This window comes from Chrysemys picta, chromosome 2 (assembly GCF_011386835.1).
Source record: "Chrysemys picta bellii isolate R12L10 chromosome 2, ASM1138683v2, whole genome shotgun sequence".
Lineage (NCBI taxonomy): Eukaryota > Metazoa > Chordata > Testudines > Emydidae > Chrysemys > Chrysemys picta.
In genome coordinates, this window is record NC_088792.1 from 252,549,678 (window position 1) to 252,569,784 (window position 20,107).

Here is a 20,107-nt window from a genome sequence, read left to right on the forward strand (position 1 = left end):
ACCCCCTCCTTCCCCACTGCCTCTTTCCCCCTAGCCCCAGTCTGGCCCTGCCCTTCCCCACCATAGGCACTCGCTAAAACAGGAGGCTCCCAGCACACAGATGGGGAGCTCAACCAGCACTAGGACCCAGAATGTGGCATCTTCTGAGCAGCATCCACTTGCAGAAAGTGGGGGAGGCAGTGGCATGTGACTCTGTGTGCCCCCACACCTCGCCTCTGTTTGGGGGCACTGCCCTCCAAACTAAGCCCATGGGTGTTCTCACCTGCCACCCCCCTCCCTTTGCTTCTCGGTCACTTTTGAAAGGGAAGCAAAGAAACCTTCAGGGGATCTGTTTTCATTCCCCCAGGAATTCTCCACATAGAACCCCCACTGCCCAGTGCCCCCCCACAGACCCTCCAGAGACCCACTCCCCCACACTCTTCCTGCCCCCAGCCACACTCACCGGTCTGCTGGAAATGACTATGTCCATGCATGGGCTGAGCCTGCAGCACTGCTGGGGCTGGTCAGGGATCCCTCTGACCCCTCGGAAGCGGCACAACCAGCCAAACAGAGCGGGAGCCACTGGCGCCATGGTAAACCCGGTACTGGCCTCATTGCTGCATGCCCACTGCAGTGAGCAACAGTGTCCTGTCCCACCCGGAATCATAGAATCATAGAATATCAGGGTTGGAAGGGACCTCAGGAGGTCATCTAGTCCAACCCTCTGCTCAAAGCAGGACCAATCCCCAACTAAATCATCCCAGTCACGGCTTTGTCAAGCCTGACTTTAAAAACCTCTGAAGAAGGAGATTCCACCACCTCCCTAAGTAACCAGTGGTGAGCTGGAGCCGGTTCGCACTGGTTCGCGGGAACCGGTTGTTAAATTTAGAAGCCCCTTTAGAACTGTGTGGGACAACTGGTTCTAAAAGGGCTTTTAAATTTAACAACCGGTAAAGCTCTGGCAGCTCTCCGCCCCGCCCCCGGCCCCAGCTCACCTCCGCCTCCTCCCCTGAATGCTCCATCCCTCTTCTCTCCCCCTCCGACGCTTCCCACGTATCAGCTGTTCACGTCGGAAGCCTGGGAGGGCTGAGAAGCAAGTGGCGGCTTCGCGCAGATGAGCTGGGGCGCATAGGGGGGGCACGAGGAGGGTTCCAGGGAGGCGCTGCGTGGCGGCGCGGCCCAGCTGACCTGCTCCACCCTGGCCCTGGCCGACCTGCTCCGGCCCGGCCCTGGGCCCGGCCCCGCGGCGCAGCTGTTGCGCCGCAAGCCACCTCCAGGCAGCGCGGTAAGGGAGCAGGGAGGGGGTGTTGGATAGGGGGCAGGGGAGTTCGGTGTGGTCAGAGGGCAGGGAACAGGGGGATTGAATGGGGGCAAGGGTCCCGGGGGGCAGTCAGGAAGGAGCAGGGGTTGGATGGGGCGGTGGGAGGCAGTCAGGGGTGGGAGTTCCAGGGGCAGTCAGGGGACAGAGAAAAGGGGTGGTTGGATGGGGAAGGGGTTCCGGGGGGGCATCAGGAATGAGAGGAGGGCAGGCATCAGGAATGGGGCAGGGGTCCCGGGGGGGCATCAGGAATGAGAGGAGGGGTTGGGTGGGGCGGTGGGGGACAGTCAGGGGACAGGGAAGGGGGGTGGATGGGGCAGGTGTCCAGGGTGTGTGTGTCAAGGAATGCGGGGGGTTGGATGGGGCAGGAGTCCCGGGGGGCGGGGGCGGACCACGACCACCTCGTTGGGTGAGGAGGAGGGAACTGGTTGTTAAGATTTTGGCAGCTCATCACTGTAAGTAACCCATTCCAGTGCTTCACCACCCTCCTAGTGAAAAAGTGAAAAATCCAACCTAAACCTTCCCCACTGCAACTTGAGACCATTACTCCTTGTTCTGTCATCTGGTACCACTGAGAACAGTCTAGATCCATCCTCTTTGGAACCCCCTTTCAGGTAGTTGAAAGCACCTATCAAATCCCCACTCATTCTTCTCTTCTGCAGACTAAACAATCCCAATTCCTCCAGCCTCTCCTCATAAGTCATGTGCTCCAGCCCCCAATCATTTTTGTTGCCCTCCACATCCTTCTTCTAGTGTGGGGCCCCAAACTGGACACAGTACTCCAGATGAGGCCACACCAATGCCGAATAGAGGGGAATGATCACGTCCCTAGATCTGCTGGTAATGCCCCTACTTATACAGCCCAAAATGCCGTTAGCCTTCTTGGCAACAAGGGCACACTGTTGACTCATATCCAGCTTCTCGTCCACTGTAATCCCTAGGTCCTTTTCTGCAGAACTGCTGCCTAGCCACTCAGTCCCTACGCTGTAGTAGTGCATGGGATTCTTCCATCCTAAGTGCAGGACTCTGCACTTGTCCTTGTTGAATCTCATCAGATTTCTTTTGGCCCAATCCTCTAATTTGTCTAGGTCCTGCTTTATCCTATCCCTACCCTCCAGCGTATCTACCACTCCTCCCAGTTTAGTGTCATCTGCAAACTTGCTGAGGGTGCAGTCCACGCCATCCTCCAGATCATTAATGAAGATATTGAACAAAACTAGCCCCAGGTCCGACCCTTGGGGCACTCCGCTTGATACTGGCTGCCAACTAGACATGGAGCCATTGATCACTACCCGTTGAGCCCGACGATCTAGCCAGCTTTCTATCCACCTTATAGTCCATTCATCCAGCCCATACTTCTTTAACTTGCTGGCAAGAATATTGTGGGAGACGGTATCAAAAGCTTTGCTAAAGTCAAGGAATAACACGTCCACTGCTTTCCCCTCATCCACAGACCCAGTTATCTCGTCATAGAAGGCAATTAGGTTAGTCAGGCATGACTTCTCCTTGGTGAATCCATGCTGACTGTTTCTGATCACTTTCCTCTCCTCTAAGTGCTTCAGAATTGATTCCTTGAGGACCTGCTCCATGATTTTTCCAGGGACTGAGGTCAGGCTGACTGTCCTGTAGTTTCCCGGATCCTCCTTCTTCCCTTTTTAAAAGATGGGCACTACATTAGCCTTTTTCCAGTCATCCGGGACCTCCCCCGATCGCCATGAGTTTTCAAAGATAATGGCCAATGGCTCTGTAATCACATCCGCCAACTCCTTTAGCACCCTCTGATGCAGCGCATCCGGCCCCATGGACTTGTGCTCATCCAGCTTTTCTAAATAGTCCTGAACCACTTCTTTCTCCACAGAGGGCTGGTCACCTCCTCCCCATGCTGTGCTGCCCAGTGCAGCAGTCTGGGAGCTGACCTTGTTCGTGAAGACAGAGGCAAAAAAAGCATTGAGTACATTAGCTTTTTCCACATCCTCTGTCACTATGTTGCCTCCCTCATTCAGTAAGAGGCCCACACTTTCCTTGATTTTCTTCTTGTTGCTAACATACCTGAAGAAACTCTTCTTGTTACTCTTAACATCTCTTGCTAGCTGCAACTCCAAGTATGATTTGGCCTTCCTGATTTCATTCCTGCATGACTGAGCAATATTTTTATACCCCTCCCTGGTCATTTGTCCAATCTTCCACTTCTTGTAAGCTTCTTTTTTGTGTTTAAGATCAGCAAGGATTTCACTGTTAAGCCAAACTGGTCGCCTGCCGTATTTACTATTCTTTCTACACATCGGGATGATTTGTTCCTGCAACCTCAATAAGGATTCTTTAAAATACAGCCAGCTCTCCTGGACCCCTTTCCCCCTCATGTTATTCTCCCAGGGGATCCTGCCCATCAGTTCCCTGAGGGAGTCAAAGTCTGCTTTTCTGAAGTCCAGGGTCTGTATTCTGCTGCTCTCCTTTCTTCCTTGTGTCAGGATCCTGAACTCGACCATCTCATGGTCACTGCCTCCCAGGTTCCCATCCACTTTTGCTTCCCCTACTAATTCTTCCCTGTTTGTGAGCAGCAGGTCAAGAAGAGCTCTGCCCCTAGTTGGTTCCTCCAGCACTTGCACCAGGAATTTGTCTCCTACACTTTCCAAAAACTTCCTGGATTGTCTGTGCACCGCTGTATTGCTCTCCCAGCAGATATCGGGGTGATTGAAGTCCCCCATGAGAACCAGGGCCTGTGATCTAGTAACTTCTGTTAGTTGCCAGAAGAAAGCTTTGTCCACCTCATCCCCCTGGTCTGGTGGTCTATAGCAGACTCCCACCATGACATCACCCTTGTTGCTCACACTTCTAAACTTAATCCAGAGACTCTCAGGTTTTTCTGCAGTTTCATACTGGAGCTCTGAGCAGTCATACTGCTCTCTTACATACAATGCAACTCCCCGACCTTTTCTGCCCTGCCTGTCTTTCCTGAACAGTTTATATCCATCCATGACAGTACTCCAGTCTTGTGAGTTATCCCACCAAATCTCTGTTATTCCAATCACATCATAATTCCTTGACTGTGCCAGGACTTCCAGTTATCCCTGGTTGTTTCCCAGGCTTCTTGCATTTGTGTATAGGCACTTAAGATAACTCGCTGATTGTCCTGCTTTCTCAGTAGGAGGCAGGAGTCCTCCCATCTTGTGCTGCTCGTGCTTCCTCCTGGTATCCCATTTCCCCACTTACCTCAGGGCTTTGGTCTCCTTCCCCCAGTGAACCTAGTTTAAAGCCGTCCTCACTAGGTTAGCCAGCCTGCTTGAGAAGATGCTCTTCCCTCTCTTTGTTAGGTGGAGCCCGTCTCTGCCTAGCACTCCTTCTTGGAACACCGTCCCATGGTCAAAGAATCCAAAGCCTTGTCTCTGACACCACCTGCGTAGCCATTCATTGACTTCCACAATTCGGCCGACAACAGCCCTGCCCTGACTGACCAAGGGCTCCCCCACCCCAACCTGCTCAGACCCACCAACAACAGCGTCACCCTGACCAAGCAAGGACAGCGTCACCCTGACCAGTTCCGACTGACTGACAACAGGCCCGCCCTACTCCAACTAACCGACAACAGCCCTGCCCCAAGTTGCTCCATCAACCGACAACAGCCCTGCCACAACCAACCAAGGACAGCCCTTCCCCAACCTGCTCCAACTGAAAGACGACAGGCCAGCTCCAATCAACTGATGACAGCCCCACCCCGACCAACAACAGCCCCACCCCTTCCAACTGATGGCATCCCCGCCCGGACTGACAACAGCCCCATCCCTTCTGACTGATGACATCCCCTCCCTGACTGAAACAGCCCCGTTCAGACCGACAACAATCCCATTGAAAATGATCCATGATAGCCTCACCCCACCCTGACCAACAATAGCCTTTCTCCGACCCACGACACCCCATCCCAACTGACTGACGACAGCCCCATCCCGAGTGACCGATGACAGCCCTGTCCCAACCCACGACAGCCCCACCCCAACCAACCGAACAATAACAGCCCTGCTCCAACTGACTGATGACAGCCCCTGTTGCTACCAACCAATGATGGCCTTGCCTTGTCCCAACCGATGACAGCCCTGTCCCATCTGACTGACGACAGCCCTGGCCTCCCCCCTTAGGCTGAGGGAGGGGCCTTCGGGTGTGGGTGGGCTTGCACCCATTTTAGGGCCTTAATAATTGTTTGTGCTGTCCCTTCACCTATTGTTGGTGGCGGCTGCTGCTGCAGAGTCTAACGTATCAGATGTTAGGCATATTCAGATCATGCATAAGGACTGGGCCCCTCTAGCGAGATACAAGTTTCCCTACTTAGTTTAAAAATCCCACTTCAGGGCCTTGGCTTGAGCTAAAGCTCCGAGCAGCTTGTTATCTGTGGGGCAGCGTCAGAGCTAAGGCAGCTTTGACAATGTTGAATGGTGGAAACTTAGGTGCCCAGGGGACTTAGGCACCTAGAAGGGTTAAGTAGTGCCTGAGTTGTGGCTGTGAAAATGGCAGTGGCACCTCCTGATGGTCTTAGGTGCCTATCTGCCTGTTTAGGTGTCTAAATCCCTTTAAAATCTGGCCTTAAATATCTAGTTTGTTTGCTTGAGTTTTTAATTTTTTATTTGTAAAGAAAAGTTGCCAGATTTACAACCCTGGAGACAAGTCTCTGTTTAACCCCAGGATGGTGTAGAACTGTCAGGAACTGAAGCACTCTAATGCCCTTTGGCATAAAGAGATCACTTCTACAGGCAGGAAGGAGGTAGTTAAGGCTCATTTATTGCCTGCTCCTGCTCCTACAGAAGTTTTCCACCGACTTCCATGGGAACAGAATAGGGCCCTGAATCCTTGGCTTTGCTACTGAGACTGCCAGAAAAGGTACCCATTATCATAGTGGTTTTTGTGATGTGGACGATGGTCCACTAGGAACAACACTGTAATAAGCTATTATTTTCACACAGGCTATGAAACAGTCATTTGATGGCAATGATTGTCAGCCAACCTGGTTCAAATTAGAATGAATACTCTAGTGGAAAAAGGCTGTGTGTCACAAGAGCAATCCTCCAAGCCTGCCACATTCCTAATTTGTTAGTTATAAAATCTACTACTCTATCACCAAGAAAGCTTTTTTTTTAAATAAAAACAACACTAGCTGCTAGCTTTGTGCCACAAACAAAAACACTTGTGCTCCTCATGCTGTCTCTGAGCCACAAATTAACTAATGAAAGACTTATTTTCTCAGAAATGTGTTGGCATCAATCAGAGGTGCTGGGGCACAAACACAGATGCTATGGTCTGATAAGGCATTTTATAAAATTGAAGTGGCAGTTAAACAAAACAGCTGTATTAATCTCAGCTGTATTCAGAGCATCAGGGATGGGGCAAATCAATGATTCCTAAATGGAAAGAATACAAAATTGGTAGGGGAAAATAATCATTTTCAAACGTCTAAAAGGGTATCCCAAACAATGGAGGGGAAAAAAGCAAACATTAAAATCCAAATAAACTCAGTGGATGGGGATTTCATGAGCCTTTTGTTGATTTCATAAACTGTTTTTATCATTTTAAAATCTCACATTACAATTTTTTTAACTTTGTTGAACTTTTTAAAGGGCCAGATTCTGATACCTGTGCTCATGTGGAACAGTATCTTATTCCATGAATGACCCCCACTGATTGTCCAGCACATGGTGCCATGATGAATCATATTATCAAACAGAAGACTCAACTATGTCTCAAAATAGATATGTCATAACTACAGGGTTAACTGCACCTGGGGCCCCTTTCTGGTACCTCTGAGGGCACATCTTCAGGTGTTAGGCCTTATGCCTTTACTTGTCTAAGGCTGGAATTTTGCAATTCTCCCACTCCTCGACTGAGCCCTGTATATCAATCGTTCTCACCCTGCTAGTCCAACTGAGTTCAGGCTCCTCCAGTTCTTCCCTTCGAGAGTCTGTGACCATGGAATACAGTGATCAGACTGCCTTCTTAAAACAAAAGTATCGTTTACTTTAGCCATAAGAACAAAGCTTTTAGATAAATAGGATTTTAAATCAACATCATACATACATCTATCTTACCTAAAGATTTACCATCCCCTGATGCTAACTTAGGCAGGGCTAGCTTCTTCAGACACCCCCATTGGGGTCCTGTTTCTCAGACTATCTCCCCTGAATGATCACTGCCTCTCTCTTGAGAGAAGGTCTTTTTAACCCTGTCAAAGTTCTTTTGTCCTTCTGTGTTAGGTGCCTTTTCCTGTTATGGTCCAAACCAGTTTTGTAGGTTTGCTGGAGAATAGGCAAAATCATAAAAGCTAATAGTTCTGGCCTCAACTCTTAAATGTTTGCTTATCTAGAGCTATTTTTTCCTTGCTACCTGTTTTTCTAGACAGACTCCTGTTGAGTTAAATCAATATAGTCATACAGGAAACACCCCAATAACTAGGCCAACATAAAGTATTCATAAATCCTAATTTCACCTGAAAATCAGGACATGTCTAACTGCCAACATTTCTTCAAGGAATTAATTCTGCCTGCAAAATTGCATCTGCAATTAATTGCAGGCACAAAATTCTGAGTGCAAATTTGGAAGCTGGCTTTAAATATCAGCTTCCTGGTGTCAGGTAACACCTATTTTCCACGCAGGAAAGCCTCACTTTTTCCTTCGGTGGTGTATATTTGACATGGACAGTAAGACAGTTGCCGGCTTACAGTATATTCTTGAGGCTCCCCTGCACTTCTTTTTAATAAAGAAGTCTTAGTATGCATAGCTTGTTCAAGTATGAAAACTTTGCATATGCGTAAGCTGCCAGGCATCAAAATTATTCTGAAGTTACTTGCAACTGCAACCTTTTACACAAAACTTTCTTAGCCCTCCTGTTTTAGTGGATTTTAATTCCTGTTGAGATGCTGATATGACAAGTCTTATACGATCATTGCAAGTAACTTCAGAATAATTTTGATGCCTGGCAGCTTACACATATGCAAAGTTTATTTTTAATGGAGAAGGTGCAGTTTTGATGGAGCTAAATGTCCCACATTACTTTATTGTAGTGACATGTCAGATAAATGATGTCCACCATTTGTGAAATAAGAGTTCCTGAACAGTCATGACTACTGCTTTCCAGTACAATGTAGAACGACACCCAGAATGGATATAACACACTGGGTCTCCAAGAGCAAATTGACCGGCAGCAGGTGAGTCATTTTCTTTTTTGATGGCTATCCAGCAACAGCCAACTTTGGAAGAGGAGGTGAACAGGACCACCGCAGACTTGACAAACAAGTCCACTGGAACAAATTCTCCCTCAGCTAGCACCATGTTTGAGCCAGAACCACTCCTCCCTGATTTCGAGATACTGTCAAAATATGTATCATCCTCTGTAATTTTTTGGATGGGTTATGACAGGCATTGGTCATAATGTATCCACCTCTACAATCTCAGCTCTGACACTGACTCCCTCATGGCTATGGGAAAGATGCTTAATCTCTCTGTGTCTGTTTCTCTATCGATAAAACGGGGATAATAACAAATTAACTACCTCATAGCTCTGTGGTGAGGCTTAATTAGCTAATGTCAGTAAAGCTGTTTGAAGATGAAAAATGATAGGTGTTTATTATGATCTATGTATGTATTAGGCAGGCCAGACAGATGATATGAAAGAGACACATTTAGGAAAACATGTTGCCATTCAGCAAACAAATTACCTGCATTCTAAACCAATCATTCTCTCACGATCAGACAGCACTGTGGATACCCCCATGTTTTAAGCAGTCTGATTTTGCTGTTAGTATCGTCTCATGCATCTGAAAGAACACTGGGAAAACTTTATAGTTTAAGACTTTGTTTTTTCTCCTGCAACAGGCATGTTCTCTCATCAAACCAAACAAATAATAATAATAATTTAAAAAACCTTAGGCAAAAACAAAACACTACAGATTACTAACTGTAAAAATAATATCAAATAATACTTAACATTTCCATCGCCTTTTCCCAGTGAGGCTCTCAAAGGGAAGGATAAGTATTATCCCCATTTTAAAGGTGGGGAAACTGAGGCACCAGAAATGGAATTGATTTATCCAAAGTCTGTCACACACACACAGCAAGATTGTGAACCTCTTTGTCAATAGATATGTCTTCACTGCAGAGTTAATGCAGATGATCAGCATCCAGGTCTGAGCACCCAGGTTAACCTAGGTATGAGCAACCACACTGCAAAGCCACACTCGAGTTACTCTGTCCTCACTGGTGCTGTGCTCATCCGTGTGTATGTGTCACTAGGATTTCTGGAGGCCTATTCCATGGTTCTTTGTGAAGCATTAAGCTGAACTGCAAATTGTGGGCAAACTTGTCTCTCCTTCTGGGCACACAGGCAGAAGAAGTGTAGGAAGGCACTGGAGGGCTATCAGCATGCAGGTGGTTCAGCCTGCCTCTTTACTACAAAATAGGCAGGTTACCAGCCTAAGAGGTTTTTCTGTGTGGACAGGAGGGGGCTTAGGGGAAACACCCAAGTAAAAGCCTGGGTTAACTCAGCAGTGCAGACATACCCAGTGGGACTACTCCTGGGAGAAGCTGCTCACAACGGGAATAAGGAGGTCACAATCTGGCCATAGACAGCCAGTGGCAGTCTGAAACAGAATCCAACTTTCCTGTCTCACAGCCTCTGCTCTCTCCATTAGAGTACACCACACAGCACATTTCAGACTAATTAAAATATTCTGTCTGGGATATTGTTTGTAGTATAAGAATGACAGCACAGTTAAAGTATTATTATCTCATTTGAACCACTTTGCATTTCTTCATGGGTCTGTAACCCTTGCCGCTTGCATAGAATCATAGAATCATAGAATATCAGGGTTGGAAGGGCCCTCGGGAGGTCATCTAGTCCAACCCCCCGCTCAAAGCAGGACCAATTCCCAACTAAATCATCCCAGCCAGGGCTTTGTCAAGCCGGGCCTTAAAAACCTCCAAGGAAGGAGATTCCACCACCTCCCTAGGTAACGCATTCCAGTGTTTCACCACCCTCCTAGTGAAATAGTTTTCCCTAATATCCAACCTGGACCTCCCCCACTGCAACTTGAGACCATTGCTCCTTGTTCTGTCATCTGCCACCACAGAGAACAGCCGAGCTCCATCCTCTTTGGAGCCCCCCCTCAGGTAGTTGAAAGCAGCTATCAAATCCCCCCTCATTCTTGTCTTCTGGAGACTAAACAATCCCAGTTCCCTCAGCCTCTCCTCATACGTCATGTGCTCCAGACCCCTAATCATTTTTGTTGCCCTCCGCTGGACTCTTTCCAATTTTTCCACATCCTTCTTGTAGTGTGGGGCCCAAAACTGGACACAGTACTCCAGATGAGGCCTCACCAATGTCGAATAAAGGGGAACAATCACATTCCTCGATCTGCTGGCAATGCCCCTACTTATACAGCCCAAAATGCCGTTAGCCTTCTTGGCAACAAGAGCACACTGTTGACTCATATCCAGCTTCTCGTCCACTGTGACCCCTAGGTCCTTTTCTGCAGAACTGCTACCTAGCCATTCGGTCCCTAGTCTGTAGCAGTGCATGGGATTTTTCCGTCCTAAGTGCAGGACTCTGCACTTGTCCTTGTTGAATCTCATCAGGTTTTTTTTGGCCCAATCCTCTAATTTGTCTAGGTCCCTCTGTATCCGATCCCTACTCTCCAGTGTATCTACCACGCCTCCCAGTTTAGTGTCATCTGCAAACTTGCTGAGAGTGCAGTCCACACCATCCTCCAGATCATTAATAGAGATATTAAGCAAAACCGGCCCCAGGACCGACCGTTGGGGCACTCCGCTTGAAACCGGCTGCCAACTAGACATGGAGTCATTGATCACTACCCATTGAGCCCGACGATCTAGCCAGCTTTCTATCCACCTTACAGTCCATTCATCCAGCCCATACTTCTTTAACTTGGCGGCAAGGGCAACTCTTTTCTAACGAAAGCATTCTTCCATGGTCCTGGTCTCAAACTGAGCTGGAAGGCCATTTCTCTCGCCCCAAGACCTGCTTTTTCCATGATACCTACAAAAAGGTATAGGTTGAGGAACAGATGGGTATAGCTGAGGTGTTCATGTTCATTATTTAAAAAATGTTAAAGTACATAATTTGCATATAAATGTTGCATAATTTGATTGTATTCCTCTTCCTTACACTGTGTACACTGCTTGTCATCTTAGAATGTCAGTTCTTTGAGACAGGGACCATTTCTGCCTCTTCCTGCTACAGCACCTCACAATCAGGTGCCCAATGCAGGGACCTCTGGCACTACTGCAGTACAAATAATAACAAAAATAAGGACTCTTTTATTCATTTGGATTCATTTATAATGTGTGAGAGACCATCAACTTAAAAGAGCACCGTGCTCGACTGCTAAGCTGTATACCTATGCCAGTAATGTCATTTGATGTTCAGGATTTTATAAATAAAACTGATTTTATTTATGATCATGACATTAACAAGGTTTGTCATCCTACTAGTTAGTGAGTCAAGTTATTTGCTGCCATCATTCTGCACACAAGATTCTTAATGAAGCTAAAATCAATGTCAGGATATGGTCCCAAGTTTGAAAGATTAGACAAGATAATAAGATGGGGCTTTCAGAAAATCACAGAATTATCAATTTTTATTTTTTAGCTATACTATTGATGGCATTCAACCTTTTTTTTAAAATCATAAAATGGCCTGGTTTTACTTTATTGTTGTGTTTGAAAAGAATCTAATTAGGAAATTGTAGATCTCATGTTTCGACCGCATTGAAATGTTTGAGCTTTGTGATTAACAGAACTGGCAATAGATAACAGTGTAAACAATCCTGGCTAAATGTATTTTGATTAAATAAGTTTAAAGTACATTTTCTTAAGACACATTTGGCCATGTTCTGTCTGGTACTAGATGTATATGGGTGGAAAAATTGCAGCATTTTTCCAAGCAGGAGGCATGAGATTGCTACAAGCCATAGCCTCCACCATGGTATTAATTAGCGTGTCTCACCAACCAGAGCTGTAATATTTGTAAATGAAATTCTAGAAAGGCATCAGCAAAGAACAGGGTGATGAAGCCAAATGGAAAACATAAACCAGTAAAAGGCTTAGCTAGCTAGAAGTGCAAGCTCAGCCTTTGAAGTCAGTTCAAGTACTGCATGCTTTAATTTTGGTGTAATCTTGTGATGAAGGGTACAAACAAGAACTCAGAAACAGCTTTTGTAACTTTTGGCCCACTTGTAGATGAATCAGTTTGTTGATGGTTACCAGTGATTGCGCAGCCAACAAAGCTGTGGTCTTCATTAAGTTAGATTTGAATAATTGGCTTCAGTGGAAGTTTTGGGCGCAGAGGGAGTGCAGTGTCATGCCCCAAATCATACTTTAATAGAGGATGAGCATTTGAATTCAGAGGAAGCTGTATATCTCAGTAACGTGGAAACCCAGATACTTCTTTATATCTCTGTATTGGTGGTTTTCCTTTGCTTTTTTTCTGTTGGCCTCAGCTGTAGAGCTGAGGTGGCACAGGATCTAGTGCTGTCTTGGCATTTCAATACCTGGATGGTGGGTAAAGAATGGAAGGACCAGCTGGGTTATATTGCTCTGGCCCTATGGATAGCTTTCTTAGGGCCTACTACTGCCAGATGCTGAGCATCAACAAAGATATCAATGAAGTCAGTGGGAACTGAGGTTGCTCAGAACTTGCCAGATCAGGCAGCCAGACATTAAGAGGGCCCAGGAATGGCCTAAACACAAATACCATTACTGGGAGATACACACACACACTTATTTTTTATGTCAAACATTAGTTATTATTTCTCCAGCTCGAAACAGTAACTCATTAGTCTGAAAGTCTGTGGCCAGCAGTTAGCCATCTGCTGTTAATTGCTACTCAGTAAAACCTATGTACCTATTTTGGGAGGAAAGAATAAAGAGAGAGTTACTCTTCTCTTGTAGCTGTTTCACTTAAAGCAGGGGTGCATTTTCTTTCCCCAGATGGTGATACATGAGTACAGAGCAGTTAAGGAGGAATAACTCCGGACCAAGGTAGTATTATATCTGCATCCTCTGAGATGCAAATGGGTCAAGAACCAAACACTTTAACCCAGTGGTCTCCAAACTTTTCACGGTCATGCCCCCCCTTATGCCTGTCCATGCCCACCCGCTGGGAGCTGGGGCCAGGAGTGGGGCCCCGGCTGGGAGGGAAGCGTGGACAGGAGTAAGAGGGCCAAGGCTGAGGCTGCAGTATGGGGTGGGTCTGGGGCCAGGTCGGGGAATAGAACTGCGGCTGGGAGCCGTGGCTGGGGGCGGGAGTGGAGCTGCAGCTGGGGGCCGAGGCTGGGGGTGGGGCTGTGGCTGGGAGTGAGCAAGGTTGGGAGCCATGGCCCTGGCTGAGGGCGGGGCCGGAACAGGGCTGGGTGGCACTCCCTCCCTGCCCTCTATAGGGGCTGGCCCAGATCCCACCATGCCCCCCTCAACGTTCCTCCACGCCCCCCCGAAGAGGGGCACATTCCACAGTTTGGGGACCTCTGCTTTAACCAGATACCATAGTTTAAACAATGATATGGAAGAAAATGGCTGGAAATTATTAGGGAAGGTGATGTATACTGAACTTAAACCCCTATTGACTGCAACACTGAAATAGTTCACAGAACAAGACAATTTAATGTTTCATAGATTTTTACATTTTAATATATTCCCAAGCAGCAAAGTTCTAAATTCTCATAGAAATGTGCCAGGTTTGTTTCACAATCTACTTGGTTCATGCATGAATGGTATTCAAGCCCACCAGGATCTTTTGTTTACAAGACTGATGCCTTAATACTTGACCACCATATCGGGAGGGGTGGGGGGAATGCATACGGGTAAAGAGTACTAATGAAGACTGAACAATGGTTAGAAAGCTAATTGTTTAATAGATTCATTTACTTAGCGTTGTGTATTTCAGACTAGATTTGTTTGTATAGCTAAAATTAAATCTCTTTATTTGCTTGCCTTGACAGCTACTGTGTTATGTATAAGCCATTGTATGCTGGTGCATTCCTGATGACTGACAAAGGTGGTTTTTTTTTTAACTTGTTTGTGCTATTGTTTGTTTCATTGAACTTCCTTGCTGAGGACAAGAAGCACTTTTCTTTGTTCAAGAATCCTTTTCTGAGAAGTGATAATTCCTTTAAAAAAATCTTGTTAACAAAAGATCTTCAAACAGATATTGCACAAAATAGTTTTAAGAGAGAAAGAAAAATCCCAAATTTAAAAAGTGACACTGTTAGGGCATTCCTGTTTTATTTTGACGTTTCAGAAATGAAAAGTTAAAATGAGTACATACAGTTCAGCAGAATACTAGATAACTACATGTTCTAAACAAATATTTAATTAACACGCGGAACAAGCAACAGCATCAACATTTTTAGTTTCTTTAAAAAAATAAACATTTTTTATTCAATAGTAGAAAAATAGTAGCAAATCCAACATAAAAGCGTGTGCATTAGAGAGGTTAAAAACCTTGGCTAACTGATTATTTAAAATAGAAACAAGACCTCATATTTATACCTAGAATATCCATATCATGTTTTGGCAAGTCCAATAAACCTCTGCATATCCCTATCCTTCTCTAGTATCTGGGCAGTGTGGAAAATTATTATTTGGCACTAAAGCAATTCAGTGTATTGTGTATTCATTTTCTAGTTACATTATTATATTGCTAGTGCAAATTGCAGAGTATGAGTACATTTGTTTGAAGGTGGAAAATTTATATTTTTATGTTTCATATCAGTCCAATTCAGTGATGGAATTTTGTTGCAAAATTTGTTTTCATATTAAAGGAAATATCAATTCTGTCTGGTTTCTAGTTTGGGGACTACAAACTTAAAATATTAGATATGGGTCTGTTCCAATACTGCACATTCAGACAACCTTGTAAATAGGGGTTCAAAATACAGATCTGAATAGTGAATTTCCCTGATCCTGGGAGTGTTCTGAATCAGGTCATTAGAGATAGGTGTGGATGGTGAGCTCAGATCCAAACCCAGACACAGATCTGGAATTTTGGTGCAGACCCATCTCTAAATATATTTACAGAACCTACCAGAACCACTAATAGTCAGCAGACACTTTGATCACAAAGTTTAAAAGTTCTAACTAACCTTTCTTAGCTGTAGTCTGAAATGATTTAGAGTTGTTAACTGAGCGCACTGTAATCAAAAGGTGAAAAAAAATTGACCAATGAACTATATAACAGAGCAATTTTAAACCCCTTGGTCAAGTTCATCTTCGTGTAACTCCACTGGCTTCCATATATTTACAGCAGGGCTGAATTATGTCACATTATTTAAAATTGGATACAAAAATTATTTCAGGAGTTTTATTAATTATGGGGTGAAATCTTGAAGCACTGACTCTGGTTTCAAACAATTTTTACCCAAGCAAAACATCCATTGCAATCAATAGTTTGAATAAAAACAAAGGGCTCGATTGTGTCTGTCCTTCTAAAGGTTGCAAGTGAGGAGGGCACCAAGAGCCTTTCTCTTGCCTTGCACCCCTGTGTGCGCTAGCTGTTATGGTTGTATAAGGATGAGGGTTTGTAGCTGATATCCTCCATTTTGGCAGGCAGGGTTCTGGACTGCAGGAAGCTGAGGGCTGCAGTCAACACTAGCTTCTGGTTTCAAAATTTGATAGTTAAATACAAGTTCTCCATGCCTTAATAAGAACAACACAACCCCCAGCACAGGGACTATAAGACTACTCCCAGCTAGTAGCCTCTCAAGCATGGCTACTAGAGGTGATGCGAGGGGAGGGGGCATGTGGGGTCACATGCCCCCCCCCAGATTGCTTGGTCCCATGGTGCAGATGGGCCCCCCTCCCTGTGGAGCTGCTGAGCTGGCAGGGCAGGGAGAGGAATAGCTGGGAGCTGCTCAGAGGTGCTGCTGCTTTAACTATGCTGGGCGAGACAGAGGAACAGCTGGGAGCCGCACAAAGGGGTAGCTGCTTTCCTGGCCCGGGGAGGGGGGGGGGAAGGGCTGCTGGGAGGGTGGGGTATATGACTCTAGTTCAGGGGTGGGCAAACCTTTTGGCCTGAGGGCCACATCTGGGTATGGAAATTGTATGGCGAACCATGAATGCTCACAAAATTGGGGGTTGGGGTGCAGGAGGGGGTGAGGACTATGGCTGGGGGTGCAGGCTCTGAGTTGGGGCCAGAAATGAGGATTTCAGGGTGTGGGAGGGGGCTCTGGGCTGGGGCAGGAGAGTAGGGTGTGGGGGGGAGGGGAGAAGGCTCTGGGGCTGGGGCTGGGGCTGGGGTTGGGGGTGCAGGAGGGTGCTCCGGGCTGGGACAGAGGGGTTTGGAGGGCGGGAGGTGGATCAGGGCTGGGGAAAGGGGTTGGGGTGCAGGAGGGGGCCGGGGTACAGGCTCCGGGCGGTGCTTACCTCAAGCAGCTCCCAGAAGCAGCGGCATGTCTCTTCTCCAGCTCCTATGCAGAGCCGCAGCCAGGCGACTGCGCTCTGCCCTGTCCGCAGGCGCTGCCCCTGCAGCTCCCATTGGCCGCAGTTCCCTGCCAATGGGAGCTGCGGGGGCAGCGCTTGGGGCGGGGGCAGTGTGTGGAGCCCCCTGGCTGCCCCTACATGTAGGAGCCGGAAGGGGGACATGCCGCTGCTTCCGGGAGCTGCACAGAGTGGGGCAAGCCCCCAACCCCGCTCCCTGGCTGGAGTGCCGGAGTGGGGCATGCCCTGGATCCCGCTGCCCGGCGGGAGCTCGAGGGCCGGATTAAAATGACTGGAGGGTCGGATGCGGCCCCCGGGCCATACTTTGCCCACCCCTGGGGTTGTGCCCCCCCATTGTCAGTAGGCATGTATCATCTATGAATGACAGCCACCCCCAAAGGGATCAGAATGTAGAAAAGGCAATGGCCAGCAGCATTGGCTGGATACACTAGGAAGATCATTCTGCTCCCCTTTAAAGGGTAGTGCAGCGGCCAATCCTGCCTGCATATCAGGGAGCTAATATGGATCTATGCCTTACCATCACAATCGAGGCCTATGTATTTCAGCTGTAGCAACTTGCATGTAACTTGTTGTGAGGAGCATGGGTTGCAGGAGGGAAGAGTTTAGGTGAAGCAACAGGAAGTCAGTCTGGGTGCACATGGCTGGAATGCTAGCTGCAGTTATGACATCTCTGTAAATTCTGTAAATAATCCTTTTAATAAAGAGTCAGTTTAGCTTTAGAAACACAGAGTTGTCTCCTGTTATTAATCAGCATATGGTATATGAAACATCAGCCATTCATCACACAGTTTTATAGCTTGTGTCATACATTGGCAGGTTTGCAGGCTGAGAGATATGTATAGGGCCTGATCCTGAAGCAGGGGCAGCGGATTCTTCCTAAAAGTGTGGGGGAGGATGAGGCCCCACCCCCTCTGTGGCCCTGCCCCCATGTCCTCTTCCCCCCGACCCTCCGCCCCCTGGCCAAGCCAGAAGTCGGAGTTAGGCCTGGGACCCTGGGCAGGTGAAGAGTCTGCAGCTACCCATAGCTGCCTGCGCGGCTGTTACTCTGACCCAGCTCCAGCTCCAGCTTCCTGCCTGGCCTGTTGGTGGGGCCTCGGGGGCCAAAGAGACACAGCCAGGCCATGTTAAGAGCCGCCCGGGCAGCTGTGGGCCCTCTATCTGCACTGGGTGGGAGGCCCAGGAAACGTGGATGCGGGCCAGGGGCTGCTCTTGGGCTCACCCCACCCCGGACAGGTGGAGGGTCCACAGCTCCCCACAACAGCCCAGGTTCCCCAGGCTGGGCTTCAGCTTCTGGCCTGGCCAGGAAGCAGGGTTTCAAGGGGAAGAAGAGGGTCTCAAGGGGAGAAGGAGGGGCTGGCGAAAAGTGGACAGGCCAGGCACATCCACTTTCAAAAGTGGGAGGGCCTTGCCCCCACTCCATTCTGATGCCGCTCTCCTGAAGTCCTTGTTCAGTCAAAACTTCTTTTGAACTCAAGGGGAGTTTTGAATGAATAATTTCATGGCTGGGCTTTTAAAAATAAACTGTCCACTCTAGGCAAAGAATACAAATGATTTTCATAAAAAATGCCAGATTTGATGAGAGAAATGTGAAGTAATATGGTAAAGGTACTTAGTATAAATACCTATATATTCAAAACGTCAATTAAGAAAATTCCAAACAGTTTCAATATATTTAGGCTTGGAAGGATTAATTTTTTATTGGTAAATGTCAGTGAACATCGATTACACCCACAAATGTATGAAAACATATTTCCATCAATAATAATTGAAATTTACAGAGAGACACAGAAAAATGCTGCTTGAGAACTTATTAGAGTTTGATTTAAGGATATTTACTTTGAATATTTTGACATGTGATGTTTCCAATTTGTGTTTTAACAGCTCTGAAGCTTAAAGTTTTTGACTCTGTGTCTACTGACATTAAATAATAATTGCCTGACCCACCCACCCCAAAATTTCCCACAGCTGTGAAAATTTCAGTTGATAAACATTGGAAAAAATGCTTATTGATATTGTCCTTCAAAATGATAAAAAAATAAAAATCAAATTCTGCTAAGCCTAAATATATTGTATCCCATGGCACTAAACAAGAAAAGTATATGTTCAAATAAGTGTAATTAGACTCTGTGTTTTGACCACCGCTAGAGCAGAATAATCACCAATCAGGTTGGAATGGTTTCTGATATTGCGTCTTGCCAAATAACAGGAGTTTTCCCCTCAAGCTGTAGCAACAAACTCCATACAAAACTCTTGTTCTGATAGAACCCTACGGTTTTCTAAGGGCTGGTCTACACTAGGAGGGGGATCAATCTAAGATATGCAACTTCAGCTACGCGAATAGCGTAGCTGAAGTCGAAGTATCTTAGATCGAATTACCTGGGGTCCACACGGCGCGGGATCGACGGCCGCGGCTCCCCCGTCGACTGCGCTACTGCCGCTCGCTCTGGTGGAGTTCCGGAGTCGACGGTGAGCGTGTTCGGGGATTGATATATCGTGTCTTAACGAGACGCGATATATCAATCCCAGATAAATCGATTGCGGGTAGTGAAGACGTACCCTAAAAGGCACATTTGATCAAAGCCAAGGTACCTATGGTTGAAGCTAATGGAAATGAAGTGTGTTTTGACAAAAAGGAGAGCTCTTAGACATACATAATGCAACTTTTTTACTTCTTTTAAAAAATATTGACTGCATTTAGTGCGGAAGAAAAGTGCTGGATCGGCAGCCCTAGCCCTGATTTATGCATAGAACAGGGAAAGCCAAAGGCAGTGCTGACATTCCTATTTGTAGAGTGACCTAGAGCAGTGGTTCTCAAACTAGGGCCGCCTCTTGTTCAGGGAAAGCCCCTGGCGGGCCGGGCCGGTTTGTTTACCTGCTGCGTCCACAGGTTCGGCCGATCGCGGCTCCCACTGGCCGCAGTTTGCCGCTCCAGGCCAATGGGGGCTGCAGGAAGGGCGGCCAGCACGTCCCTCAGCCCGCACTGCTTCCTGCGGGCGTGGCAGGTAAACAAACCAGACCGGCCGCCAGGGGCTTTCCCTGAACAAGCAGCGGCCCTAATTTGAGAACCACTGATCTAGAGTAATCCCATCTCTTGGGTAAGAAGATAATTTAATCTCCATACCTATTTAATCCTCAGGCTCTCTGCTGAGACTGGTAATTGCCATTACCTGACACCGAATGATGGACTAAAGCTACCAATGCTTTTCAGATACATCACCAAACAGCCATTAGGTGGTAAATTTCAGTCACTATTGGATAAGATTAGTGCCAGTAACCTGGAGCTGAAAGGAGCTCTATCCCCTCAGGCACCCATTCCCCCAAATT